Source organism: Oncorhynchus masou, chromosome 6, assembly GCF_036934945.1.
Source record: "Oncorhynchus masou masou isolate Uvic2021 chromosome 6, UVic_Omas_1.1, whole genome shotgun sequence".
Lineage (NCBI taxonomy): Eukaryota > Metazoa > Chordata > Actinopteri > Salmoniformes > Salmonidae > Oncorhynchus > Oncorhynchus masou.
In genome coordinates this window covers 72,533,260-72,545,502 of record NC_088217.1, presented here as the reverse complement: position 1 = coordinate 72,545,502, position 12,243 = coordinate 72,533,260, and the positions used below count along the sequence as shown (strand labels likewise).

At 49.2% G+C, this 12,243-nt stretch overlaps 1 pseudogene; it reads left to right on the top strand.

The window, feature by feature from the left end:
• Positions 1-339: 339 nt before the first annotated feature.
• Positions 340-12,243, top strand: part of LOC135542584 (vasoactive intestinal polypeptide receptor-like) — a 27,500-nt pseudogene continuing 15,596 nt past the window's right edge.

Here is a 12,243-nt window from a genome sequence, read left to right as displayed (position 1 = left end):
TAGTAATTTATTTATATAAAGGCACAACCTAGTGTAAGCCAATGTATTAAGTAGTTGAACATTGTATTACTACAATCTCGTGAAAGTGAAAACAAGCGCCTTTGATATGACGGCATGCACATGCGCAGTTCAGCGTTAGACGACCATTAGACCCAATGGTATTTCTGCGCATGAGTTTAGCGAGCCAACTTCGCCATGACTTCGCCTACAAGCGTTATCGGGGATTTCTATTGGAGAAGCAGTTTCTGCTTATCTTTATATACTATTATCTTTGTTACTAGTCTATTATAAAAAGGTCAGTTGTAAGAACTGCGCAAACAAAATATGCAGTTGGTTTGGACAAAGCCAGTGGATGCTGATTGATGGCTTGCTGCTTTGAATTGGACGATTATTTCAGACTTTTAGTACCGAAAGTCAGCTTACAGTTCATTCAAGTCTATAATTAGGTTACAGTTTACTGGTAAATAATGCTTGTGACTGACAAAATGCATATTGGAATTATTGGAATCCTACTGGGCATGTACATAAAGGTAAGAATACAGGCATGTGTTTGAAACAGCTGGGCATGTTTGGAAGAGGTACATACTTATACACTGAGTGTACGAAACATTAGGAACACCTTCCTAATACTGAGTTGCACCCCCTTTTGCCCTCAGAACAGCCTCAGTTCGTCAGGACATGGACTCTACAAGGTGTCGAAAGCGTTCCACAGGGATGCTGACCCATGTTGAATCCAATGCTTCCCACAGTTGTGCCAAGATACCTGGATGTCTGGTCTGGACCATTCTTAATACTGTAGCGACCCGCACAGACAGCTGTGTGTTATGTGTTAGGCTAGGAGGTGGTTGTGTTGTACTGACCAGTACCCGGTGTTCGCTGGGTCCGACATGTCAATCAACCTGCTATCTGCCAATCACGGGAATGCCTGGAATGTTCTGATGCCGGGCATCCTGGTGGTTGGCGGAGTGGCGTGGAGGGGGGGTGGAGCATTGTTAGTTAAGACCAGGTTCAGCTTTTTGTTCTCTCTCTTACGTCTGGGCTTCCCAAGAGAAGGTCACGATTGGCTTGTGGGTTATCTGTTATCTTTTATCTGATCTTTTTGGCGTGTGCTACGGCCCAAACAGTAGCCTGTGTAAAGTTGGTTTAATAAAACGTCAATTCGCAAACTCAAGCCTCTGTCTGGACAATTGCTCATTTATGATCTAGTCAGGTCATTACATTGGTGTCAGAAGTAAAAACGTTAATACAAGTTAGCCAGCTAGCTAGCTGACTTATGTGGCTAGCTACCGTAGGTGAGAACGGGGATTGAAAATGCGTCGAGGGAATCCGAAAGTGAAGGTGGAGGTAGGGGACGATTATGGCCAAGGAGGTGCGTGTGAATGGACGTCGGGGGTTCTGTCTGAGGAGATCGCCAGGGCGTCAGAGCGCAGAGGCCGCTTGAGGGAGGACGTTAGAGCGATGGCGGCTGAAGCGGGCATGAGTGCTTCGTCGTCTGTATTTCGCGCGGATTCTGGTGGGCGGACCGAAGTGGCGACGTCGACGCGGCATGACGAGGAATCTGGGGCTCAGGATGTAAACAAACATGGCGGCGCCCAGTTCCCGGCTGCGTCCGTATCTGTTAAGACCCCGAAGTATTCCGGTAAGGCGGATTGGGAAGCTTTTCATGCTCAGTTTGAACTGTTAGCTCATTTTAGGGGGTGGTCGGATGAAGAAAGGGCACTGCAGTTGGCTTTATGCCTCACGGATGAAGCTCTGGCCTGTTTGATATTGATTAGCCCCGAGGACAGGCATGATTATGGTGCTTTAGTGGGAGCACTGAGGAGGCGCTATGGACAGTGTGTACAGCCCGGGCTACTGCGCTCCGAACTGAGTAATAGACGCAGACAGCCTGGAGAGCCTCTACGGGTGCTAGCTAATGACATTGAGAGCCTCTCTCGGCGGGCATATGCTCACATGCCCCCTGCGTGCAGAGCGAGCTAGCACGGGACCAGTTCATACAGGCGCTCTCTCCTACGGAGCTGCGCATACAGACCCAGCTGGCTCATCCTGAGTCATTGCAGACAGCCTTGGAGATGGCTTTGGAGAGGGAGCTGGTGTGGGCTGGGGCTTTGGTGGGGGTGCAGGGAGACACACCCTCTGTGCAAGCTGGGGGCAGAGCAGCCCGGAGCCGGAAAAGCCTGCTTGGGTGGCCGAAATGACAAAACTCATTCGGGCTGTGTCGCCACAGGCGGCACGAAACACAAGCCCTGGTCCCAGGGTCTGCTGGGGTTGTGGCCAGCCAGGCCATCTGCGCCGAGATTGCCCCATGTCCCCCAGAGCTCAGGGAAACGGCTCGGGGTCCGCATAGACCGGGTAGTGCGGACCCCTGGCTTTCTATCCCACCCACCATCATCTTCAGGAGGAGCCCACCGGCACAGACGGGAAGCAAGGCTCCACTTCCCCCAGAAGCAGACGAGGGCAAGCGGATGGAGCCTGTTGTTGTGGTGGGCCGGACCTGTGTTGGGGACTTTTGTCATGTCCCTGTCACTGTGGAGGGGGTGCCCTGCTCCGCCCTGGTGGACACTGGGTCCACAGTAACCCTGGTGAGGCCAGATATTGTGCCAGGTTGGACTCAGTGTGAGCCTACAACTGTGCAGCTCCGCACAGTCACAGGTGAGCTGGCACCCATGAAAGGGAAGGGAATAATGACTCTGACAGTAGGGGGCAGGACTGTGCGTCATCCTGTGTGGGTGGCGGCTGTGCAGGAACCTTGTATCCTGGGGTTGGACTTTCTTAGGAGCACAGGCTGCCAGTTAGACCTAAATAGGGGCACACTGAGCTTCCAGGGAGGGACGGAAGTCACCATGGCTCCCCCTAATGTCACATTCACTCAACCCAACAAACCCTTTACTCCAACAGTTAAAGCAGCAGAGACTCATGGCTGCGCCCCCTCCCCCACAGCTGTGTGTGACTTTTCCCCAGTCCCCCTGTCACCTACGGCGGTGTGTTACATTCCACCAGCTACCTCCATGACACAGCCCTCTGTGAGCCCGGGCCGCAACCCCCCAGCCCAGCTACCCCAGATGGGAGAGGAGAGGACACTGTCTGCAGTGAGGGAGATATGGGGGAGGAACTGTGTTGGTCTTGACCCCGAGCAGCAGGAACGGTTGTGGCAGTTGCTGTTTGAATTCAGAGACAGCTTTGCGTTGAGTGAGGAAGAGGTGGGTCAGACTCATCTGGTGCAGCATGAGATCGACACAGGTGATGCTCGACCCATCAAGATGCGTCCCCGCCGTATCCCGCTGGCACGCCAGGAGGCGGCAGACAAGGCTGTGTTGGAGATGCAGCGGGCAGACTTCATTGAGCCCTCAGACAGCCCCTGGGCGGCGCCAGTCGTCATGGTTCCGAAGAAGGGGGCAAGCTGAGGTTCTGTGCGGACTACAGGCGGCTGAATGAGGTAACCAGGAAGGACTCGTACCCCATACCACGTATCGATGAGTCGCTGGACCTGGTTAGGGGTCCTCCTGGTTCTCCTCACTAGACCTCCGCAGTGGCTACTGGCAGGTGCCCCTCTCCTCAGAGGCCAGAGCCAAAACTGCGTTCTCCACTAACAGAGGACACTGGCAGTTCAAGGTCCTGTGCTTTGGCCTGTGCAACGCTCCAGCTACTTTTGAGCGTTTGATGGACAGGGTGCTGGATGGCATCCCCGACAGCAGTGTCTGGTATACCTCGATGACATCCTGGCCCATGGCAGCTCCTTCCAGTCAGCCCTGGGGGCGCTACGGCGTGTGCTGGAGAGGGTGGCTGCCGCAGGTCTGAAGCTCCACCCCGAGAAGTGCCACTTCATGAGGAGAGAGGTGTCCTTCTTGGGCCACCGAGTGGGGAAGGAGGGGATCAGCACCATGGAGGACAAGGTAGGGGCTGTCAGAGACTGGCCCACCCCCACCGACCAGCGTCAGCTGAAGAGCTTCCTGGGCCTGGCCTCGTACTACAGGAGGTTTGTACGGGGCTTCTCAAGCGTTGCTGCTCCACTGAACCGCCTGCTGCCGAAGGACAAGGCTTTCACTTGGACAGTGGAGTGTGAGGAGGCGTTCAACACCCTCAAACGTGCACTGATCGAGGCCCCCGTGCTCGCCCCCTGACCTCACCTTGCCCTTTATCCTGGACACAGACGCGAGCAATGTGGGCATGGGTGGGGTGCTGGCCCAGGTGGGGCCAGAGGGGAGAGAGTGGTGGCGTACTTCAGCAAAACATTTGACAAACATGAGCGCCGCTACTGTGTCACCCGGCGGGAGCTCTTGGCTGTTGTGGCTTCCGTCAAACACTTCAAGTACTACCTGGGTGGTCTGCCCTTTACTGTAAGGACTGACCACTCTGCTCTCCAGTGGCTCATGTCTTTCAGAGAGCCAGAGGGGCAGGTGGCACGCTGGTTGGAGGAGCTTCAGCCGTATGACTTCATGGTGGTGCACAGGGCAGGGGCACGCCACTCCAACGCCGACGCCATGTCCCGTCGGCCCTGTACTGCAGACGGCTGCCGCCACTGTGAACGGAGAGAGGGACGGGAGAGAGAGCTGCGGGCAGAGGAGGGTGTCTGTGCCACAGTGTGTCGGGCGAGCGGGCCGGTCTGCTGCGAGCTGCAGACTGTCGACGTGGCTGAATGGCGGCAGCAGCAGGGACGGGACACAGACCTACAGCCAGTGCTACAGTGGGTAGAGGCGCAGGTGAGGCCACAATGGGAAGAGGTGACAGCGCTCTCACTCGCGACCAAAGGGTTGTGGTCGAAGTTTGAGAGACTGCGGCTGGCTGATGGCGTGCTACAGCGGGCATGGAAGGAGTCAGCTACGGGAGAGGAGAGGTGGCAGGTGGTGGTCCCAAAAGCATTGCGGGATGCTGTGCTCCAGAGTACTCATGGGGGGGTGGGGACTGGACACTTTGGGGTCACAAAAACACTGCGCCGTCTCCGTCAGGGCTTCTACTGGGGGCAGCACAAGAGGGATGTGGAGGACTTTTGTCGCCGCTGTGACAACTGCACAGCGAGAAAGGGCCCCCCAGGCCGCTCTCATGCTCAGCTCCAACAGTTCCCAGTGGGGGCTCCCATGGAGAGGGTGGGAGTGGATGTAGTTGGGCCGTTCCCCACCACAGACAGTGGAAACCGCTGGGTGCTCACGGCCATGGAATATTTCACAAAATGGCCCGAGGCCTATGCTCTGCCTGACCAGGAGGCAGAGACCATCGTCGACGCCCTGACAGTGGGGATGTTCAGCAGGTTTGGAGCTGCAGAGTCCATCCACAGCGACCAAGGCAGAAACTTTGAGTCCCGTGTGTTCGCCACCATGTGTGAGAGGCTGGGTATGCACAAGACCCGCACTACTCCTCTCCATCCTCAAAGTGATGGCCTTGTGGAGCGCTTCAACAAAACGCTTGGACAGCAGCTGGCCATCGTCTCTTCCAAACACCAGCGGGACTGGGACAAGCACCTGCCTATGGTCCTCATGGCATGCCGCTCCGCTGTCCAAGACTCCACCTCCTGCACGCCTGCCCTCCTCATGCTGGGGGAGAGATCCGCACCCCTGCGGAGATGGCGTTTGGTCGGCCCCTGGATAGCCCTCATGTTCCTCCGGGGCCGGAGTATGCCCGGAGACTCCAGGACCGCCTGGAGACAGCCCACACCTTCGCCAGGGAGCAGCTGGTGAATGCAGGTGTGAGGCAGAAAAGGAACTATGACGTGCACACCCGGGGAAGGCACTTTGTGGCTGGGGAGCTGGTCTGGGTCTACAGCCCCCTAAGGAAAAAAGGCAGATGCCCCAAGTTGGACAGTCACTGGGTGGGACCCTGCAGTGTCCTGGAGAGGGTAGGGGAGGTTGTGTACCGGGTGCAGCTTCCTCCCAGGGGGAGAAAGGTGGCACTGCACCGGGACAGGTTAGCCCCATACAGAGGGGCCTCTTTTCCCCAAACCCCAGGAACCCCCACAATTCCCCGCTCTGGCAATGACATTCTCCAGGCACCCACCCTCAGGTGCCGCAGACAAGGCTCCAGACAGCCCACTCCCCTGTCTCCCCCTGTGTCACCGCGTGGTTCCCCAGAGCCACGGACTGTATTACCCGTTCCCGCTTCCTTGTCCCCCATGCCTTCATCCCCTGATTCCCAGAGGGGCACTCTGCGACCATCACGGACACGCAGGCAAAGGAGACCTCCGGGTCGCTTCAGAGACTTTGTTTGTTCCCTCGGGGACGAGGGACTTTGTGGTGGGGGGGCTGTGTAGCGACCCGCACAGACAGCTGTGTGTTATGTGTTAGGCTAGGAGGTGGTTGTGTTGTACTGACCAGTACCCGGTGTTCGCGGGGTCCGACATGTCAATCAACCTGCTATCTGCCAATCACGGGAATGCCTGGAATGTTCTGATGCCGGGCATCCTGATGGTTGGCGGAGTGGTGTGGAGGGGGGGTGGAGCATTGGAAGTTAAGACCAGGTTCAGCTTTTTGTTCTGTCTCTCTTACGTCTGGGCTTCCCAAGAGAAGGTCACGATTGGCTTGTGGGTTATCTGTTATCTTTTTGGCGTGTGCTACGGCCCAAACAGTAGCCTGTGTAAAGTTGGTTTAATAAAACGTCAATTCGCAAACTCAAGCCTCTGTCTGGACAATTGCTCATTTATGATCTAGTCAGGTCATTACAATACACACGGGAAACTGTTGCGCGTGGAAACCCCCAGCAGTGCTGCAGTTCTTGACACACTCAAACTGGTGCACCTGGCACCTACTACCATACCCTGGTCAAAGGCACTTAAATATTTTGTCTTGTCCATTCACATTTGAATTGACACACACAATCCATGTCTCAAGGCTTCACAATCCTTCTTTAACCCGTTTCCTTACCTTTATATACTGATTTAAAGTGGATTTAAAAAGTGACATCAATAATGGATCATAGCTTTCACTTGGTCAGTCTACTATGTCATGGAAAGAGAATCTAGGTTGAAGGTTATTGCTTTAGATTTTGAGAAAATTACAAACTAAGGAATATTTTTTATGTGTTATACACTCAGAAATGATTCACACCCCTTGACCTTTTCCACATTTTGTTGTTACAAAGTGGGATACATATTTATTTATTTTTGTCAATGATCTACATAATACTTTAATATAAAAGCGTGAGGGGGGGTCTAACATTTTGTAAAAAAAACAACAAATATATATATATTTAACTATATAACTATATATATATAATATAACTATATATATATATATATATATATATATATATATATAATATAACTATATATATATATATAATATAACTATATATATAATATAACTATATATGTATATATATATATAATATAACTATATATATATATATATATAATATAACTATAACTACTACTATAACTATAAGCGTGAGGGGGGGTCTAACATTTTGTAAAAAAAAAATATATATATATATATATATATATTTAACTATATAACTATATATATAATATAACTATATATATATATATATATAATATAACTATATATATATAATATAATATATATAATAATATAACTATAGTTATAATATATATATATAACTATATATATATAATATAACTATATATATATATATATATAGTTATATTATATATATATATATAGTTATATTATATATATAGTTATATTATATATATATATAGTTATATTATATATATATATTAGGAAGGTGTTCCTAATGTTTGTTATACTCAGTGTGTATTATTTTCACATTTGGCAGAGTCTACAGCTGTTGGTCTTTTCTGGGTAAGTCTCTCTAAGAGTTTTCCACAGCAGGATTGTGAAACATTTTCCCATTGTTCTTTTCAGAATTCTTCAAGCTCTGTCAAATAGGTTGTCTTGCCATAGATTTTAAAGCAGATTTAAATCAAAACTGTAACTCGGCAATTCAGGAACACTCCAGTGTAGATGTGGCCTTATGTTTTAGGTCATTGTCCTGCTGAAATGTGAATTCATCTCCCAGTGTCTGGTGGAAAGCAGACATAACCATGTTTTCCTCAAGGATTTTACCTGTGCCCATTCCAACAATTACAAGCATACTCATAACATGATGCAGCCACCACTATGCTTGAAAATATGGAGAGTGGTCCTCTCCATATGTGTTGTGTTGAATTTCCCCCAAACATAACACCTTGTATTCAGGACAAAAAGTACATTGTTTTGCAAAATTCTTTGCTGTATTACTTTAGTGCCTTGTTGCAAACAGGATGCATATTTGGGAATATTTTTGTTCTGTACAACAGGCTTCCCTTTTTTCACTCTGTCAATTAAGTTAGTATTGTGGAGTAACTACAATGTTGATCCATCCTCAGTTTCCTCCTACCACAGCTATTAAACTCTAACTGTTTTAAAGTCATCATTGGCCCCATGGCGAAATCCCTGAGTGGTTTCCTTCCACTCCAGCAACTGAGTTAGGAAGAACGCCTGTATCTTTGTAGTCACTGGGTGTATTGATACACAATCCAAAGTGTAATTAAAAACTTCACCATGTTCAAAGGGATATTCAATATCTGCTTTTTAACATTTTTACCCATCTACCAATAGGTGCCCTTCTTTGCGAGGCATTGGAAAACCTCCATGGTTTTCTGGTTGAATCTGTGTTTGAAATCGACTGCTCGACTGAGGGACCTTACAATTATCTGTATGTGTGGGGTACAGAGATGAGGTAGTCATAAAAAAAATAAAAAATAAACAACATGCAACTTGTTAACATATGTTTACTCCTGAACTTATTTAGGCTTGCCATAACAATACTTATTGACTCAAGACATTTCAACTTGTTATTAACTTGCAAACATAAAAAAAACATAATTCCACTTAATTCCAGTGACAATTTTTTTACATCATTCTTATTAGAGAGGAGGAGAGGTGTCTTCATGAGTTGCGACTGCATAATGTGTCCAAAACTCCCCAACCAGGTGAGATGAGACCGTTTGTATTTTTTCCCCCTTAGAAATTCATACCCAGCATGGTTTGTCATGTTTTCCTAAGCTAAACAAATATAGGGCAACATGTTCCTTCTCTATTCCATAATAGTCAATGTTCTTAGAATTTGTTTTTTTTAATGGCATTATATGATATGCATACCACATAAGAGTATAATCATTTCCAGTCCCACAGGTATCAAAATCTGAAACAGCACCACACATCACTGGGAACCAGGCCAGTTTGACAGTGGACTAGATTTCCCTCTAGTGGCAGTAGAGTAGGTTACATCTCAACATACCGGATTATCATTGTGGTTACTTGCCCCATTTGAGTTCAACGTTACTAAATCAAATCAAATCAAATTTTATTTGTCACATACACATGGTTAGCAGATGTTAATGCGAGTGTAGCGAAATGCTTGTGCTTCTAGTTCCGACAATGCAGTAATAACCAACAAGTAATCTAACTAACAATTCCTAATCTACTGTCTTATACACAGTGTAAGGGGATAAAGAATATGTACATACAGATATATGAATGAGTGATGATACAGAGCAGCATAGGCAAGATACAGTAGATGGTATCGAGTACAGTATATACATGTGAGATGAGTATGTAAACAAAGTGGCATAGTTAAAGTGGCTAGTGATACATGTATTACATAAGGATGCAGTCGATGATATAGAGTACAGTATATACGTATGCATATGAGATGAATAATGTAGGGTAAGTAACATTATATAAGGTAGCATTGTTTAAAGTGGCTAGTGATATATTTACAACATTTCCCATCAATTCCCATTATTAAAGTGGCTGGAGTTGAGTCAGTGTCAGTGTGTAGGCAGCAGCCACTCAATGTTAGTGGTGGCTGTTTAACAGTCTGATGGCCTTGAGATAGAAGCTGTTTTTCAGTCTCTCGGTCCCAGCTTTGATGCACCTGTACTGACCTCGCCTTCTGGATGATAGCGGGGTGAACAGGCAGTGGCTCGGGTGGTAGATGTCCTTGATGATCTTTATGGCCTTCCTGTAACATCGGGTGGTGTAGGTGTCCTGGAGGGCAGGTAGTTTGCCCCCGATGATGCGTTGTGCAGACCTCACTACCCTCTGGAGAGCCTTACGGTTGAGGGCGGAGCAGTTGCCGTACCAGGCGGTGATACAGCCCGCCAGGATGCTCTCGATTGTGCCTCTGTAGAAGTTTGTGAGTGCTTTTGGTGACAAGCCGAATTTCTTCAGCCTCCTGAGGTTGAAGAGGCGCTGCTGCGCCTTCTTCACGATGCTGTCTGTGTGAGTGGACCAATTCAGTTTGTCTGTGATGTGTATGCCGAGGAACTTAAAACTTGCTACTCTCTCCACTACTGTTCCATCGATGTGGATAGGGGGTGTTCCCTCTGCGGTTTCCTGAAGTCCACAATCATCTCCTTAGTTTTGTTGACGTTGAGTGTGAGGTTATTTTCCTGACACCACACTCCGAGGGCCCTCACCTCCTCCCTGTAGGCCGTCTCGTCGTTGTTGGTAATCAAGCCTACCACTGTTGTGTCGTCCGCAAACTTGATGATTGAGTTGGAGGCGTGCGTGGCCACGCAGTCGTGGGTGAACAGGGAGTACAGGAGAGGGCTCAGAACGCACCCTTGTGGGGCCCCAGTGTTGAGGATCAGCGGGGAGGAGATGTTGTTACCTACCCTCACCACCTGGGGGCGGCCCGTCAGGAAGTCCAGTACCCAGTTGCACAGGGCGGGGTCGAGACCCAGGGTCTCGAGCTTGATGACGAGCTTGGAGGGTATTATGGTGTTGAATGCCGAGCTGTAGTCGATGAACAGCATTCTCACGTAGGTATTCCTCTTGTCCAGATGGGTTAGGGCAGTGTGCAGTGTGGTTGAGATTGCATCGTCTGTGGACCTATTTGAGCGGTAAGCAAATTGGAGTGGGTCTAGGGAGTCAGGTAGGGTGGAGGTGATATGGTCCTTGACTAGTCTCTCAAAGCACTTCATGATGACGGAAGTGAGTGCTATGTTGGGGCGGTAGTCGTTTAGCTCAGTTACCTTAGCTTTCTTGGGAACAGGAACGATGGTGGCCCTCTTGAAGCATGTGGGAACAGCAGACTGGTATAGGGATTGATTGAATATGTCCGTAAACACACCAGCCAGCTGGTCTGCGCATGCTCTGAGGGCGCGGCTGGGGATGCCGTCTGGGCCTGCAGCCTTGCGAGGGTTAACACGTTTAAATGTTTTACTCACCTCGGCTGCAGTGAAGGAGAGACCGCATTTTTCCGTTGCAGGCAGTGTCAGTGGCACTTACTGTCATGATGGTGAGAACAGCTCATTATCAGAGATGTTTGTCTTGCTCCTCTTGTTATTACTGTACTATGGTCGGCAGGTAGCCTAAGAGTGTTGAGCAAGTAACTGAAAAGTCACTGGTTCGAATCCCCGAACCGACGAGGTGAAAAATCTGTCAACGTGTCCTTGAGCAAGGCACTTAACCCCAATTGCTCCTGTAAATCACTCTGGATATGAGCGTCTGCTAAATGACTAAAATGTAAATTATTCACAACGATCAAACAAGGACTGCCGTTGTACTGTTTGCCTTATAATGCATGACAACAAACCACCAAACACATGTATAGCCCACCCCCCCACAAATACAACAACATTCGACACACTTTGATGATTAGAATTTGAGAGAGAGAAAAAAGAAGACTGTACCTGATTTGTTTTTCTTATTCAGACTGCAAGGGTATGTGGGACCACTTGAATTGCTGGTCTCCTGCTTTTATAGGGGAAACTGCATCACACAACTGTCCCGATTTCTTCAAATCAGAAGGTGAGAGACCCCCACCCCACCCCTGGCTGTTATGATGTGTTAGACCCCACCCCTGGCTGTTATGTTGTGTTAGACACCCACCCCTGGCTGTTATGTTGTGTTAGACACCCACCCCTGGCTGTTATGTTGTGTTAGACACCCACCCCTGGCTGTTATGTTGTGTTAGACACCCACCCATGGCTGTTATGTGTTAGACCCCCATCCCACCCCTGGCTGTTATGATGTGTTAGACCCCACCCCTGGCTGTTATGTGTTAGACCCCCACCCCTGGCTGTTATGTTGTGTTAGACCCCCACCCCACCCCTGGCTGTTATGTGTTAGACCCCCACCCCACCCCTGGCTGTTAGGTGTTAGACCCCCACCCCTGGCTGTTATGTTGTGTTAGACCCCCACCCTACCCCTGGCTGTTAGGTGTTAGACCCCCACCCCTGGCTGTTATGATGTGTTAGTCCCCCACCCCACCCCTGGCTGTTTTGTTGTGTTAGTCCCCCAC